Genomic DNA, 18,283 nt, shown 5'->3' with positions numbered 1-18,283 from the left:
ATATGACTATAATTTTAAATTATAACCACTTCAACACAATAATATATACCAAACAGTGTTGTGTGCCAAGTTTCATGCAAAACAAACAAAGTTTGAGCTACTTTATGCGCAAAAGTGTCAAAAACTCTTAAACACCCTTAAAAATAGTAACTTAACACTTAATATCTAGCATATCACTATGATTTTCAATTCTAACCGCTTCAACACAATAATATATACCAAATAGTGTTGTGTGCCAAGTTTTGTGCAAAACAAACCAAGTTTGAGTTACTTTATGCGCAAAAGTGGCAAAAAACGCTTAAAAACCCTTAAAATCGCAACTTAACACTTAATATCTTGCATATGACTATGATTTTAAATTATAACCACTTCAACACAATAATATATACCAAACAGTGTTGTGTGCCAAGTTTCATGCAAAACAAACAAAGTTTGAGCTACTTTATGCGCAAAAGTATCAAAAACGTTTAAAAACCCTTAAAATAGTAACTTAACACTTAATATCTAGCATATGACTATGATTTTCAATTCTAACCACTTCAACACAATATTATGTACCAAATAGTGTTGTGTGTCAAGTTTCGTGCAAAACAAACCAAGTTTGAGCTGCTTTATGCTCAAAACTGGCAAAAACGCTTAAAAACCCTTAAAATCGCAACTTAAACACGTAATTTCTAGCGTATGACTATGATTTTTAATTCTAACCACTTCAACACAATAATATATACCAAATAGTGTGGTGTGCCAAGTTTCTAGCAGAACAAACCAAGTTTGTGCTACTTTATGCGCAAAAGTGGCAAAAACGCTTAAAAACCCTTAAAATAGTAAAAATAGTAATTTAACACTAAATATCTAGCATATGACTATGATTTTCAATTCTAACCACTTCAACACAATAATATATACCAAACAGTATTGTGTGCCAAGTTTCATGCAAAACAAACAAAGTTTGAGCTGCTTTATGCTCAAAACTGGCAAAAACGCTTAAAAAACCCTTAAAATCGCAACTTAACACTTAATATCTTGTATATGACTATAATTTTAATTTATAACCACTTCAACACAATAATATATACCAAACAGTGTTGTGTGCCAAGTTTCATGCAAAACAAACAAAGTTTGAGCTACTTTATGCGCAAAAGTGTCAAAAACTCTTAAAAACCCTTAAAATAGTAACTTAACACTTAATATCTATCATATGACTATGATTATCAATTCTAACTACTTCAACAAAATAATATATACCAAATAGTGTTGTGTGTCAAATTTTGTGCAAAACAAACCAAGTTTTTAGTTACTTTATGCGCAAAAGTGGCAAAAACGCTTAAAAACCCTTAAAATCGCAACTTAACACTTAATATCTTTCATATGACTATGATTTTAAATTATAACCACTTCAACACAATAATATATACCAAAAAGTGTTGTGTGCCAAGTTTCATGCAAAACAAACAAAGTTTGAGCTACTTTATGCGCAAAAGTATCAAAAACGTTTACAAACCCTTAAAATAGTAACTTAACACTTAATATCTAGCATATGACTATGATTTTCAATTCTAACCACTTCAACACAATATTATGTACCAAATAGTGTTGTGTGTCAAGTTTCGTGCAAAACAAACCAAGTTTGAGCTGCTTTATGCTCAAAACTGGCGAAAACGCTTAAAAACCCTTAAAATCGCAACTTAACACGTAATTTCTAGCGTATGACTATGATTTTTAATTCTAACCACTTCAACACAATAATATATACCAAATAGTGTCGTGTGCCAAGTTTCGAGCAGAACAAACCAAGTTTGTGCTACTTTATGCGCAAAAGTGGCAAAAACGCTTAAAAACCCTTTAAATCGCAACTTCACACTTAATATCTTGCATATGACTATAATTCTAAATGATAACCACTTCAACACAATAATATATAACCAAACAGTGTTGTGTACCAAGTTTCATGCAAAACAAACAAATTTTGAGCTACTTTATGCGCAAAAGTGTCAAAAACTCTTAAAAACCCTCAAAATAGTAACTTAACACTTAATATCTAGCATATGACTATGATTTTCAATTCTAACTACTTCAACAAAATAATATATACCAAATAGTGTTGTGTGTCAAGTTTCGTGCAAAACAAACCAAGTTTGAGCTGCTTTATGCTCAAAACTGGCAAAAACGCTTAAAAACCCTTAAAATTGCAACTTAACACGTAATTTCTAGCGTATGACTATGATTTTCAATTCTAACCACTTCAACACAATAATATATACCAAATAGTGTTGTGTGCCAAGTTTCGTGCAGAACAAACAAGTTTGAGCTACTTTATGCGCAAAAGTGGCAAAGACGCTTAAAAACCCTTAAAATCGCAACTTAACACTTAATATCTTGCATATGACTATGATTTTCAGTTATCACAACTTCAACACAATAATATTTACCAAACAGTGTTGTGTTCCAAGTTTCGTTCAAAACAAACCAAGTTTGAGCTATTTTATGCGCAAAAGTGTCAAAAAACGCTTAAAAATAAAATAGTAACTTAACACTTACTATCGAGCATATGACTATGATTTTAGTTTCGAACCACTTCAACAAAATAACATATACCAAATAGTGTTGTGTGTCAAGTTTCGTGCAAAACAAAAAAGTTTTGAGATACTTTATGCGCAAAAACTGGCAAAAACGCTTAAAAACCCTTAAAATAGCAACTTAACACGTAATTTTTAGCATATGACTATGATTTTCAATTCTAACCACTTCAACACAATAATATATACCAAACAGTGTTGTGTGCCAAATTTCGTGCTAAACAAACCAAGTTTGAGCTACTTTATGCGCAAAAGTGTAAAAAACGCTTAAAACACTGAAAATAGTAACTTAACACTTAATATCTAGCATATCACTATGATTTTAAATTCTAACCGCTTGAACACAATAATATGTACTAAATAGTGTTGTGTGCCAAGTTTCATGCAAAACAAACAAAGTTTGAGCTACTTTATGCGCAAAAGTGTCAAAAACTCTTAAAAACCCTTAAAATCGAAACTTAACACTTAATATCTTGCATATGACTATGATTTTAATTTATAACCACTTCAACACAATAATATATACCAAACAGTGTTGTGTGCCAAGTTTCATGCAAAACAAACAAAGTTTGAGCTACTTTATGCGCAAAAGTGTCAAAAACTCTTAAAAACCCTTAAAATAGTAACTTAACACTTAATATCTAGCATATGACTATGATTATCAATTCTAACTACTTCAACAAAATAATAGATACCAAATAGTGTTGTGTGTCAAATTTTGTGCAAAACAAACCAAGTTTTTAGTTACTTTATGCGCAAAAGTGGCAAAAACGCTTAAAAACCCTTAAAATCGCAACTTAACACTTAATATCTTTCATATGACTATGATTTTAAATTATAACCACTTCAACACAATAATATATACCAAACAGTGTTGTGTGCCAAGTTTCATGCAAAACAAACAAAGTTTGAGCTACTTTATGCGCAAAAGTATCAAAAACGTTTACATTTTTATAATTATTTAAATATTTTTTTTATTTTATTTTATTTAATTTTTTTTATTTTATTTTAATTTTTAATTTTTTATTATTTATAATTTGTTTTTTTTATTTTTTTAAATTTAATTTTTTAATTTTTTTTTATTTATGCTCAAAAACTGGCGGAAAACGCTTTAAAAACCCTTAAAATCGCAACTTAACACGTAATTTCTAGCGTATGACTATGATTTTTAATTCTAACCACTTCAACACAATAATATATACCAAATAGTGTCGTGTGCCAAGTTTCGAGCAGAACAAACCAAGTTTGTGCTACTTTATGCGCAAAAGTGGCAAAAACGCTTAAAAAACCCTTTAAATCGCAACTTCACACTTAATATCTTGCATATGACTATAATTCTAAATGATAACCACTTCAACACAATAATATATACCAAACAGTGTTGTGTACCAAGTTTCATGCAAAACAAACAAATTTTGAGCTACTTTATGCGCAAAAGTGTCAAAAACTCTTAAAAACCCTCAAAATAGTAACTTAACACTTAATATCTAGCATATGACTATGATTTTCAATTCTAACTACTTCAACAAAATAATATATACCAAATAGTGTTGTGTGTCAAGTTTCGTGCAAAACAAACCAAGTTTGAGCTGCTTTATGCTCAAAACTGGCAAAAAACGCTTAAAAAACCCTTAAAATTGCAACTTAACACGTAATTTCTAGCGTATGACTATGATTTTCAATTCTAACCACTTCAACACAATAATATATACCAAATAGTGTTGTGTGCCAAGTTTCGTGCAGAACAAACAAGTTTGAGCTACTTTATGCGCAAAAGTGGCAAAGACGCTTAAAAACCCTTAAAATCGCAACTTAACACTTAATATCTTGCATATGACTATGATTTTCAGTTATCACAACTTCAACACAATAATATTTACCAAACAGTGTTGTGTTCCAAGTTTCGTTCAAAACAAACCAAGTTTGAGCTATTTTATGCGCAAAAGTGTCAAAAACGCTTAAAAATAAAATAGTAACTTAACACTTACTATCGAGCATATGACTATGATTTTAGTTTCGAACCACTTCAACAAAATAACATATACCAAATAGTGTTGTGTGTCAAGTTTCGTGCAAAACAAAAAAGTTTTGAGATACTTTATGCGCAAAACTGGCAAAAACGCTTAAAAACCCTTAAAATAGCAACTTAACACGTAATTTTTAGCATATGACTATGATTTTCAATTCTAACCACTTCAACACAATAATATATACCAAACAGTGTTGTGTGCCAAATTTCGTGCTAAACAAACCAAGTTTGAGCTACTTTATGCGCAAAAGTGTAAAAAACGCTTAAAAACACTGAAAATAGTAACTTAACACTTAATATCTAGCATATCACTATGATTTTAAATTCTAACCGCTTGAACACAATAATATGTACTAAATAGTGTTGTGTGCCAAGTTTCATGCAAAACAAACAAAGTTTGAGCTACTTTATGCGCAAAAGTGTCAAAAACTCTTAAAAACCCTTAAAATCGAAACTTAACACTTAATATCTTGCATATGACTATGATTTTAATTTATAACCACTTCAACACAATAATATATACCAAACAGTGTTGTGTGCCAAGTTTCATGCAAAACAAACAAAGTTTGAGCTACTTTATGCGCAAAAGTATCAAAAACGTTTAAAAACCCTTAAAATAGTAACTTAACACTTAATATCTAGCATATGACTATGATTTTCAATTCTAACCACTTCAACACAATATTATGTACCAAATAGTGTTGTGTGTCAAGTTTCGTGCAAAACAAACCAAGTTTGAGCTGCTTTATGCTCAAAACTGGCAAAAAACGCTTAAAAACCCTTAAAATCGCAACTTAACACGTAATTTCTAGCGTATGACTATGATTTTTAATTCTAACCACTTCAACACAATAATATATACCAAATAGTGTCGTGTGCCAAGTTTCTAGCAGAACAAACCAAGTTTGTGCTACTTTATGCGCAAAAGTGGCAAAAAACGCTTAAAAAACCCTTTAAATCGCAACTTAACACTTAATATCTTGCATATGACTATAATTTTAAATTTTAACCACTTCAACACAATAATATATACCAAACAGTGTTGTGTGCCAAGTTTCATGCAAAACAAACAAAGTTTGAGCTACTTTATGCGCAAAAGTGTCAAAAACTCTTAAAAACCCTTAAAATAGTAACTTAACACTTAATATCTAGCATATGACTATGATTTTCAATTCTAACTACTTCAAAAAAATAATATATACTAAATAGTGTTGTGTGTCAAGTTTCGTGCAAAACAAACCAAGTTATAGCTGCTTTATGCTCAAAACTGGCAAAAACGCTTAAAAACCCTTAAAATCGCAACTTAACACATAATTTCTAGCGTATGACTAAGATTTTCAATTCTAACCACTTCAACACAATAATATATACCAAATAGTGTTGTGTGCCAAGTTTCGTGCAGAACAAACCAAGTTTGAGCTACTTTATGCGCAAAAGTGGCAAAGACGCTTAAAAACCCTTAAAATCGCAACTTAACACTTAATATCTTGCATATGACTATGATTTTTAGTTATCACAACTTCAACACAATAATATTTACCAAACAGTGTTGTGTTCCAAGTTTCGTGCAAAACAAACCAAGTTTGAGCTATTTTATGCGCAAAAGTGTCAAAAACGCTTAAAAATAAAATAGTAACTTAACACTTATTATCGAGCATATGACTATGATTTAATTTCGAACCACTTCAACAAAATAACATATACCAAATAGTGTTGTGTGTCAAGTTTCGTGCAAAACAAAAAAGTTTTGAGCTACTTTATGCGCAAAACTGGCAAAAACGCTTAAAAACCCTTAAAATAGCAACTTAACACGTAATTTCTAGCATATGACTATGATTTTCAATTCTAACCACTTCAACACAATAATATATACCAAACAGTGTTGTGTGCCAAATTTCGTGCAAAACAAACCAAGTTTGAGCTACTTTATGCGCAAAAGTGTAAAAAACGCTTAAAACACTTAATATAGTAACTTAACACTTAATATCTAGCATATCACTATGATTTTAAATTCTAACCGCTTCAACACAATAATATGTACTAAATAGTGTTGTGTGCCAAGTTTACTGCAAAACAAACCAAGTTTGAGTTACTTTATGCGCAAAAGTGGCAAAAACGCTTAAAAACCCTTAAAATAGTAACTTAACACTAAATATCTAGCATATGACTATGATTTTCAATTCTAACCACTTCAACACAATAATATATACCAAACAGTATTGTGTGCCAAGTTTCATGCAAAACAAACAAAGTTTGAGCTGCTTTATGCTCAAAACTGGCAAAAACGCTTAAAAACCCTTAAAATCGCAACTTAACACTTAATATCTTGTATATGACTATAATTTTAATTTATAACCACTTCAACACAATAATATATACCAAACAGTGTTGTGTGCCAAGTTTCATGCAAAACAAACAAAGTTTGAGCTACTTTATGCGCAAAAGTGTCAAAAACTCTTAAAAACCCTTAAAATAGTAACTTAACACTTAATATCTAGCATATGACTATGATTTTCAATTCTAACTACTTCAACAAAATAATATATACCAAATAGTGTTGTGTGTCAAATTTCGTGCAAAACAAACCAAGTTTGAGCTGCTTTATGCTCAAAACTGGCAAAACTGCTTAAAAACCCTTAAAATCGCAACTTAACACGTAATTTCTAGCGTATGACCATGATTTTGAATTCTATCCACTTCAACACAATAATATATACCAAATAGTGTTGTGTGCCAAGTTTCGTGTAGAACAAACAAAGTTTGAGCTACTTTATGCGCAAAAGTGGCAAAAATGCTTAAAAACCCTTAAAATTGCAACTTAACACTTAATATCTTGCATATGACTATGATTTTCAGTTATAACAACTTCAACACAATAATATTTACCAAAAAGTGTTGTGTGCCAAGTTTCGTGCAAAACAAACCAAGTTTGAGCTATTTTATGCGCAAAAGAGTCAAAAACGCTTAAAAATAAAATAGTAACTTAACACTTACTATCGAGCATATGACTATGATTTCAATTTCTAACCACTTCAACAAAATAACATATACCAAATAGTGTTGTGTGTCAAGTTTCGTGCAAAACAAAAAAGTTTTGAGCTACTTTATGCGCAAAACTGGCAAAAACGCTTAAAAACCCTTAAATTCGCAACTTAACACGTAATTTCTAGCATATGACTATAATTTTCAATTCTAACCACTTCAACACAATAATATATACCAAACAGTGTTGTGTGCCAAATTTCGTGCAAAACAAACCAAGTTTGAGCTTCTTTATGCGCAAAAGTGTCAAAAACGCTTAAAAACCCTTAAAATAGTAACTTAACACTTAATATCTAGCATATCACTATGATTTTAAATTCTAACCGCTTCAACACAATAATATATACCAAATAGTGTTGTGTGCCAAGTTTTGTGCAAAACAAACCAAGTTTGAGTTACTTTATGCGCAAAAGTGGCAATAACGCTTAAAAAACCCTTTAAATCGCAACTTAACACTTAATATCTTGCATATGACTATGATTTTAAATTATAACCACTTCAACACAATAATATATACCAAACAGTGTTGTGTGCCAAGTTTCATGCAAAACAAACAAAGTTTGTGCTACTTTATGCGCAAAAGTATCAAAAACGTTTAAAAACCCTTAAAATAGTAACTTAACACTTAATATCTAGCATATGACTATGATTTTCAATTCTAACCACTTCAACACAATATTATGTACCAAATAGTGTTGTGTGTCAAGTTTCGTGCAAAACAAACCAAGTTTGAGCTTCTTTATGCTCAAAACTGGCAAAAACGCTTAAAAACCCTTAAAATCGCAACTTAACACGTAATTTCTAGCGTATGACTATGATTTTTAATTCTAACCACTTCAACACAATAATATATACCAAATAGTGTCGTGTGCCATGTTTCTAGAAGAACAAACCAAGTTTGTGCTACTTTATGCGCAAAAGTGGCAAAAACGCTTAAAAAAACCCTTTAAATCGCAACTTAACACTTAATATCTTGTATATGACTATAATTTTAAATTATAACCACTTCAACACAATAATATATACCAAACAGTGTTGTGTGCCAAGTTTCATGCAAAACAAACAAAGTTTGAGCTACTTTATGCGCAAAAGTGTCAAAAACTCTTAAAAACCCTTAAAATAGTAACTTAACACTTAATATCTAGCATATTACTATGATTTTCAATTCTAACTACTTCAAAAAAATAATATATACCAAATAGTGTTGTGTGTCAAGTTTCGTGCAAAACAAACCAAGTTTGAGCTGCTTTATGCTCAAAACTGGCAAAAACGCTTAAAAACCCTTAAAATCGCAACTTAACACATAATTTCTAGCGTATGACTATGATTTTGAATTCTAACCACTTCAACACAATAATATATACCAAATAGTGTTGTGTGCCAAGTTTCATGCAGAACAAACCAAGTTTGAGCTACTTTATGCGCAAAAGTGGCAAAGACGCTTAAAAACCCTTAAAATCGCAACTTAACACTTAATATCTTGCATATGACTATGATTTTTAGTTATCACAACTTCAACACAATACTATTTACCAAACAGTGTTGTGTTCCAAGTTTCGTGCAAAACAAACCAAGTTTGAGCTATTTTATGCGCAAAAGTGTCAAAAACGCTTAAAAATAAAATAGTAACTTAACACTTATTATCGAGCATATGACTATGATTTAATTTCGAACCACTTCAACAAAATAACATATACACCAAATAGTGTTGTGTGTCAAGTTTCGTGCAAAACAAAAATGTTTTGAGCTACTTTATGCGCAAAACTAGCAAAAACGCTTAAAAACCCTTAAAATAGCAACTTAACACGTAATTTCTAGCATATGACTATGATTTGCAATTCTAACCACTTCAACACAATAATATATACCAAACAGTGTTGTGTGCCAAATTTCGTGCTAAACAAACCAAGTTTGAGCTACTTTATGCGCAAAAGTGTAAAAAACGCTTAAAACACTTAAAATAGTAACTTAACACTTAATATCTAGCATATCACTATGATTTTAAATTCTAACCGCTTCAACACAATAATATGTACTAAATAGTGTTGTGTGCCAAGTTTTGTGCAAAACAAACCAAGTTTGAGTTACTTTATGCGCAAAAGTGGCAAAAACGCTTAAAAAACCCTTAAAATAGTAACTTAACACTAAATATCTAGCATATGACTATGATTTTCAATTCTAACCACTTCAACACAATAATATATACCAAACAGTATTGTGTGCCAAGTTTCATGCAAAACAAACAAAGTTTGAGCTGCTTTATGCTCAAAACTGGCAAAAACGCTTAAAAACCCTTAAAATCGCAACTTAACACTTAATATCTTGTATATGACTATAATTTTAATTTATAACCACTTCAACACAATAATATATACCAAACAGTGTTGTGTGCCAAGTTTCATGCAAAACAAAGAAAGTTTGAGCTACTTTATGCGCAAAAGTGTCAAAAACTCTTAAAAACCCTTAAAATAGTAACTTAACACTTAATATCTAGCATATGACTATGATTTTCAATTCTAACTACTTCAACAAAATAATATATACCAAATAGTGTTGTGTGTCAAATTTCGTGCAAAACAAACCAAGTTTGAGCTGCTTTATGCTCAAAACTGGCAAAAATGCTTAAAAACCCTTAAAATCGCAACTTATCACGTAATTTCTAGCGTATGACCATGATTTTGAATTTTATCTACTTCAACACAATAATATATACCAAATAGTGTTGTGTGCCAAGTTTCGTGTAGAACAAACAAAGTTTGAGCTACTTTATGCGCAAAAGTGGCAAAAATGCTTAAAAATCCTTAAAATTGCAACTTAACACTTAATATCTTGCATATGACTATGATTTTTAGTTATCACAACTTCAACACAATAATATTTACCAAACAGTGTTGTGTTCCAAGTTTCGTGCAAAACAAACCAAGTTTGAGCTATTTTATGCGCAAAAGTGTCAAAAACGCTTAAAAATAAAATAGTAACTTAACACTTATTATCGAGCATATGACTATGATTTAATTTCGAACCACTTCAACAAAATAACATATATACCAAATAGTGTTGTGTGTCAAGTTTCGTGCAAAACAAAAAAGTTTTGAGCTACTTTATGCGCAAAACTGGCAAAAACGCTTAAAAACCCTTAAAATAGGAACTTAACACGTAATTTCTAGCATATGACTATGATTTTCAATTCTAACCACTTCAACACAATAATATATACCAAACAGTGTTGTGTGCCAAATTTCGTGCAAAACAAACCAAGTTTGAGCTACTTTATGCGCAAAAGTGTAAAAAACGCTTAAAACACTTAAAATAGTAACTTAACACTTAATATCTAGCATATGACTATGATTTTCAATTCTAACCACTTCAACACAATATTATGTACCAAATAGTGTTGTGTGTCAAGTTTCGTGCAAAACAAACCAAGTTTGAGCTGCTTTATGCTCAAAACTGGCAAAAACGCTTAAAAACCCTTAAAATCGCAACTTAACACGTAATTTCAAGCGTATGACTATGATTTTTAATTCTAACCACTTCAACACAATAATATATACCAAATAGTGTCGTGTGCCAAGTTTCTAGCAGAACAAACCAAGTTTGTGCTACTTTATGCGCAAAAGTGGCAAAAACGCTTAAAAAACCCTTTAAATCGCAACTTAACACTTAATATCTTGCATATGACTATAATTTTAAATTATAACCACTTCAACACAATAATATATACCAAACAGTGTTGTGTGCCAAGTTTCATGCAAAACAAACAAAGTTTGAGCTACTTTATGCGCAAAAGTGTCAAAAACTCTTAAAAACCCTTAAAATAGTAACTTAACACTTAATATCTAGCATATGACTATGATTTTCAATTCTAACTACTTCAAAAAAATAATATATACCAAATAGTGTTGTGTGTCAAGTTTCGTGCAAAACAAACCAAGTTTGAGCTGCTTTATGCTCAAAACTGGCAAAAACGCTTAAAAACCCTTAAAATCGCAACTTAACACATAATTTCTATCGTATGACTATGATTTTCAATTCTAACCACTTCAACACAATAATATATACCAAATAGTGTTGTGTGCCAAGTTTCGTGCAGAACAAACCAAGTTTGAGCTACTTTATGCACAAAAGTGGCAAAGACGCTTAAAAAACCCTTAAAATCGCAACTTAACACTTAATATCTTGCATATGACTATGATTTTTAGTTATCACAACTTCAACACAATAATATTTACCAAACAGTGTTGTGTTCCAAGTTTCGTGCAAAACAAACCAAGTTTGAGCTATTTTATGCGCAAAAGTGTCAAAAACGCTTAAAAAAAAATAGTAACTTAACACTTATTATCGAGCATATGACTATGATTTAATTTCGAACCACTTCAACAAAATAACATATATACCAAATAGTGTTGTGTGTCAAGTTTCGTGCAAAACAAAAAAGTTTTGAGCTACTTTATGCGCAAAACTGGCAAAAACGCTTAAAAACCCTTAAAATAGCAACTTAACACGTAATTTCTAGCATATGACTATGATTTTCAATTCTAACCACTTCAACACAATAATATATACCAAACAGTGTTGTGTGCCAAATTTCGTGCAAAACAAACCAAGTTTGAGCTACTTTATGCGCAAAAGTGTAAAAAACGCTTAAAACACTTAAAATAGTAACTTAACACTTAATATCTAGCATATCACTATGATTTTAAATTCTAACCGCTTCAACACAATAATATGTACTAAATAGTGTTGTGTGCCAAGTTTTGTACAAAACAAACCAAGTTTGAGCTACTTTATGCGCAAAAGTGGCAAAAACGCTTAAAAACCCTTAAAATCGCAACTTAACACTAAATATCTAGCATATGACTATGATTTTCAATTCTAACCACTTCAACACAATAATATATACCAAATAGTGTCGTGTGCCAAGTTTCTAGCAGAACAAACCAAGTTTGTGCTGCTTTATGCGCAAAAGTGGCAAAAACGCTTAAAAACCCTTAAAATCGCAACTTAACACTTAATATCTTGTATATGACTATAATTTTAATTTATAACCACTTCAACACAATAATATATACCAAACAGTGTTGTGTTCCAAGTTTCATGCAAAACGAACAAAGTTTGAGCTACTTTATGCGCAAAAGTGTCAAAAACTCTTAAAAACCCTTAAAATAGTAACTTAACACTTAATATCTAGCATATGACTATGATTTTCAATTCTAACTACTTCAAAAAAATAATATATACCAAATAGTGTTGTGTGTCAAATTTCGTGCAAAACAAACCAAGTTTGAGCTGCTTTATGCTCAAAACTGGCAAAAACGCTTAAAAACCCTTAAAATCGCAACTTAACACATAATTTCTATCGTATGACTATGATTTTCAATTCTAACCACTTCAACACAATAATATATACCAAATAGTGTTGTGTGCCAAGTTTCGTGCAGAACAAACCAAGTTTGAGCTACTTTATGCACAAAAGTGGCAAAGACGCTTAAAAACCCTTAAAATCGCAACTTAACACTTAATATCTTGCATATGACTATGATTTTTAGTTATCACAACTTCAACACAATAATATTTACCAAACAGTGTTGTGTTCCAAGTTTCGTGCAAAACAAACCAAGTTTGAGCTATTTTATGCGCAAAAGTGTCAAAAACGCTTAAAAATAAAATAGTAACTTAACACTTATTATCGAGCATATGACTATGATTTAATTTCGAACCACTTCAACAAAATAACATATACCAAATAGTGTTGTGTGTCAAGTTTCGTGCAAAACAAAAAAGTTTTGAGCTACTTTATGCGCAAAACTGGCAAAAACGCTTAAAAACCCTTAAAATAGCAACTTAACACGTAATTTCTAGCATATGACTATGATTTTCAATTCTAACCACTTCAACACAATAATATATACCAAACAGTGTTGTGTGCCAAATTTCGTGCAAAACAAACCAAGTTTGAGCTACTTTATGCGCAAAAGTGTAAAAAACGCTTAAAACACTTAAAATAGTAACTTAACACTTAATATCTAGCATATCACTATGATTTTAAATTCTAACCGCTTCAACACAATAATATGTACTAAATAGTGTTGTGTGCCAAGTTTTGTACAAAACAAACCAAGTTTGAGTTACTTTATGCGCAAAAGTGGCAAAAACGCTTAAAAACCCTTAAAATAGTAACTTAACACTAAATATCTAGCATATGACTATGATTTTCAATTCTAACCACTTCAACACAATAATATATACCAAACAGTATTGTGTGCCAAGTTTCATGCAAAACAAACAAAGTTTGTGCTGCTTTATGCTCAAAAGTGGCAAAAACGCTTAAAAACCCTTAAAATCGCAACTTAACACTTAATATCTTGTATATGACTATAATTTTAATTTATAACCACTTCAACACAATAATATATACCAAACAGTGTTGTGTGCCAAGTTTCATGCAAAACGAACAAAGTTTGAGCTACTTTATGCGCAAAAGTGTCAAAAACTCTTAAAAACCCTTAAAATAGTAACTTAACACTTAATATCTAGCATATGACTATGATTTTCAATTCTAACTACTTCAAAAAAATAATATATACCAAATAGTGTTGTGTGTCAAATTTCGTGCAAAACAAACCAAGTTTGAGCTGCTTTATGCTCAAAACTGGCAAAAATGCTTAAAAACCCTTAAAATCGCAACTTAACACGTAATTTCTAGCGTATGACCATGATTTTGAATTCTATCCACTTCAACACAATAATATATACCAAATAGTGTTGTGTGCCAAGTTTCGTGTAGAACAAACAAAGTTTGAGCTACTTTATGCGCAAAAGTGGCAAAAATGTTTAAAAACCCTTAAAATTGCAACTTAACACTTAATATCTTGCATATGACTATGATTTTCAGTTATAACAGCTTCAACACAATAATATTTACCAAAAAGTGTTGTGTGCCAAGTTTCGTGCAAAACAAACCAAGTTTGAGCTATTTTATGCGCAAAAGAGTCAAAAACGCTTAAAAATAAAATAGTAACTTAACACTTATTATCGAGCATATGACTATGATTTCAATTTCTAACCACTTCAACAAAATAACATATACCAAATAGTGTTGTGTGTCAAGTTTCGTGCAAAACAAAAAAGTTTTGAGCTACTTTATGCGCAAAACTGGCAAAAACGCTTAAAAACCCTTAAAATCGCAACTTAACACGTAATTTCTAGCATATGACTATGATTTCCAATTCTAACCACTTCAACACAATAATATATACCAAACAGTGTTGTGTGCCAAATTTCGTGCAAAACAAACCAAGTTTGAGCTACTTTATGCGCAAAAGTGTAAAAAACGCTTAAAACACTTAAAATAGTAACTTAACACTTAATATCTAGCATATCACTATGATTTTAAATTCTAACCGCTTCAACACAATAATATGTACTAAATAGTGTTGTGTGCCAAGTTTTGTGCAAAACAAACCAAGTTTGAGTTACTTTATGCGCAAAAGTGGCAAAAACGCTTAAAAACCCTTAAAATAGTAACTTAACACTAAATATCTAGCATATGACTATGATTTTCAATTCTAACCACTTCAATACAATAATATATACCAAACAGTATTGTGTGCCAAGTTTCATGCAAAACAAACAAAGTTTGAGCTGGTTTATGCTCAAAACTGGCAAAAACGCTTAAAAACCCTTAAAATCGCAACTTAACACTTAATATCTTGTATATGACTATAATTTTAAATTATAACCACTTCAACACAATAATATATACCAAACAGTGTTGTGTGCCAAGTTTCATGCAAAACAAACAAAGTTTGAGCTACTTTATGCGCAAAAGTGTCAAAAACTCTTAAAAACCCTTAAAATAGTAACTTAACACTTAATATCTAGCATATGACTATGATTTTCAATTCTAACTACTTCAACAAAATAATATATACCAAATAGTGTTGTGTGTCAAGTTTCGTGCAAAACAAACCAAGTTTGAGTTGCTTTATGCTCAAAACTGGCAAAAACGCTTAAAAACCCTTAAAATCGCAACTTAACACATAATTTCTAGCGTATGACTATGATTTTCAATTCTAACCACTTCAACACAATAATATATACCTAATAGTGTTGTGTGCCAAGTTTCATGCAGAACAAACCAAGTTTGAGCTACTTTATGCGCAAAAGTGGCAAAGACGCTTAAAAACCCTTAAAATCGCAACTTAACACTTAATATCTTGCATATGACTATGATTTTTAGTTATCACAACTTCAACACAATACTATTTACCAAACAGTGTTGTGTTCCAAGTTTCGTGCAAAACAAACCAAGTTTGAGCTATTTTATGCGCAAAAGTGTCAAAAACGCTTAAAAATAAAATAGTAACTTAACACTTATTATCGAGCATATGACTATGATTTAATTTCGAACCACTTCAACAAAATAACATATACACCAAATAGTGTTGTGTGTCAAGTTTCGTGCAAAACAAAAATGTTTTGAGCTACTTTATGCGCAAAACTGGCAAAAACGCTTAAAAACCCTTAAAATAGCAACTTAACACGTAATTTCTAGCATATGACTATGATTTTCAATTCTAACCACTTCAACACAATAATATATACCAAACAGTGTTATGTGCCAAATTTCGTGCTAAACAAACCAAGTTTGAGCTACTTTATGCGCAAAAGTGTAAAAAACGCTTAAAACACTTAAAATAGTAACTTAACACTTAATATCTAGCATATCACTATGATTTTAAATTCTAACCGCTTCAACACAATAATATGTACTAAATAGTGTTGTGTGCCAAGTTTTGTGCAAAACAAACCAAGTTTGAGTTACTTTATGCGCAAAAGTGGCAAAAACGCTTAAAAACCCTTAAAATAGTAACTTAACACTAAATATCTAGCATATGACTATGATTTTCAATTCTAACCACTTCAACACAATAATATATACCAAACAGTATTGTGTGCCAAGTTTCATGCAAAACAAACAAAGTTTGAGCTGCTTTATGCTCAAAACTGGCAAAAACGCTTAAAAACCCTTAAAATCGCAACTTAACACTTAATATCTTGTATATGACTATAATTTTAATTTATAACCACTTCAACACAATAATATATACCAAACAGTGTTGTGTGCCAAGTTTCATGCAAAACAAAGAAAGTTTGAGCTACTTTATGCGCAAAAGTGTCAAAAACTCTTAAAAACCCTTAAAATAGTAACTTAACACTTAATATCTAGCATATGACTATGATTTTCAATTCTAACTACTTCAACAAAATAATATATACCAAATAGTGTTGTGTGTCAAATTTCGTGCAAAACAAACCAAGTTTGAGCTGCTTTATGCTCAAAACTGGCAAAAATGTTTAAAAACCCTTAAAATCGCAACTTAACACGTAATTTCTAGCGTATGACCATGATTTTAAATTCTATCTACTTCAACACAATAATATATACCAAATAGTGTTGTGTGCCAAGTTTCGTGTAGAACAAACAAAGTTTGAGCTACTTTATGCGCAAAAGTGGCAAAAATGCTTAAAAATCCTTAAAATTGCAACTTAACACTTAATATCTTGCATATGACTATGATTTTTAGTTATCACAACTTCAACACAATAATATTTACCAAACAGTGTTGTGTTCCAAGTTTCGTGCAAAACAAACCAAGTTTGAGCTATTTTATGCGCAAAAGTGTCAAAAACGCTTAAAAATAAAATAGTAACTTAACACTTATTATCGAGCATATGACTATGATTTAATTTCGAACCACTTCAACAAAATAACATATATACCAAATAGTGTTGTGTGTCAAGTTTCGTGCAAAATAAAAAAGTTTTGAGCTACTTTATGCGCAAAACTGGCAAAAACGCTTAAAAACCCTTAAAATAGCAACTTAACACGTAATTTCTAGCATATGACTATGATTTTCAATTCTAACCACTTCAACACAATAATATATACCAAACAGTGTTGTGTGCCAAATTTCGTGCAAAACAAACCAAGTTTGAGCTACTTTATGCGCAAAAGTGTAAAAAACGCTTAAAACACTTAAAATAGTAACTTAACACTTAATATCTAGCATATGACTATGATTTTCAATTCTAACCACTTCAACACAATATTATGTACCAAATAGTGTTGTGTGTCAAGTTTCGTGCAAAACAAACCAAGTTTGAGCTGCTTTATGCTCAAAACTGGCAAAAACGCTTAAAAACCCTTAAAATCGCAACTTAACACGTAATTTCTAGCGTATGACTATGATTTTTAATTCTAACCACTTCAACACAATAATATATACCAAATAGTGTCGTGTGCCAAGTTTCTAGCAGAACAAACCAAGTTTGTGCTACTTTATGCGCAAAAGTGGCAAAAACGCTTAAAAAACCCTTTAAATCGCAACTTAACACTTAATATCTTGCATATGACTATAATTTTAAATTATAACCACTTCAACACAATAATATATACCAAACAGTGTTGTGTCCCAAGTTTCATGCAAAACAAACAAAGTTTGAGCTACTTTATTGCGCAAAAGTGTCAAAAACTCTTAAAAAACCCTTAAAATAGTAACTTAACACTTAATATCTAGCATATGACTATGATTTTCAATTCTAACTACTTCAAAAAAAATAATATATACCA

Source organism: Amaranthus tricolor, chromosome 1 (genome assembly GCF_026212465.1).
Source record: "Amaranthus tricolor cultivar Red isolate AtriRed21 chromosome 1, ASM2621246v1, whole genome shotgun sequence".
NCBI classification, from domain to species: domain Eukaryota; kingdom Viridiplantae; phylum Streptophyta; class Magnoliopsida; order Caryophyllales; family Amaranthaceae; genus Amaranthus; species Amaranthus tricolor.
This window is presented reverse-complemented; position numbering follows the sequence as displayed.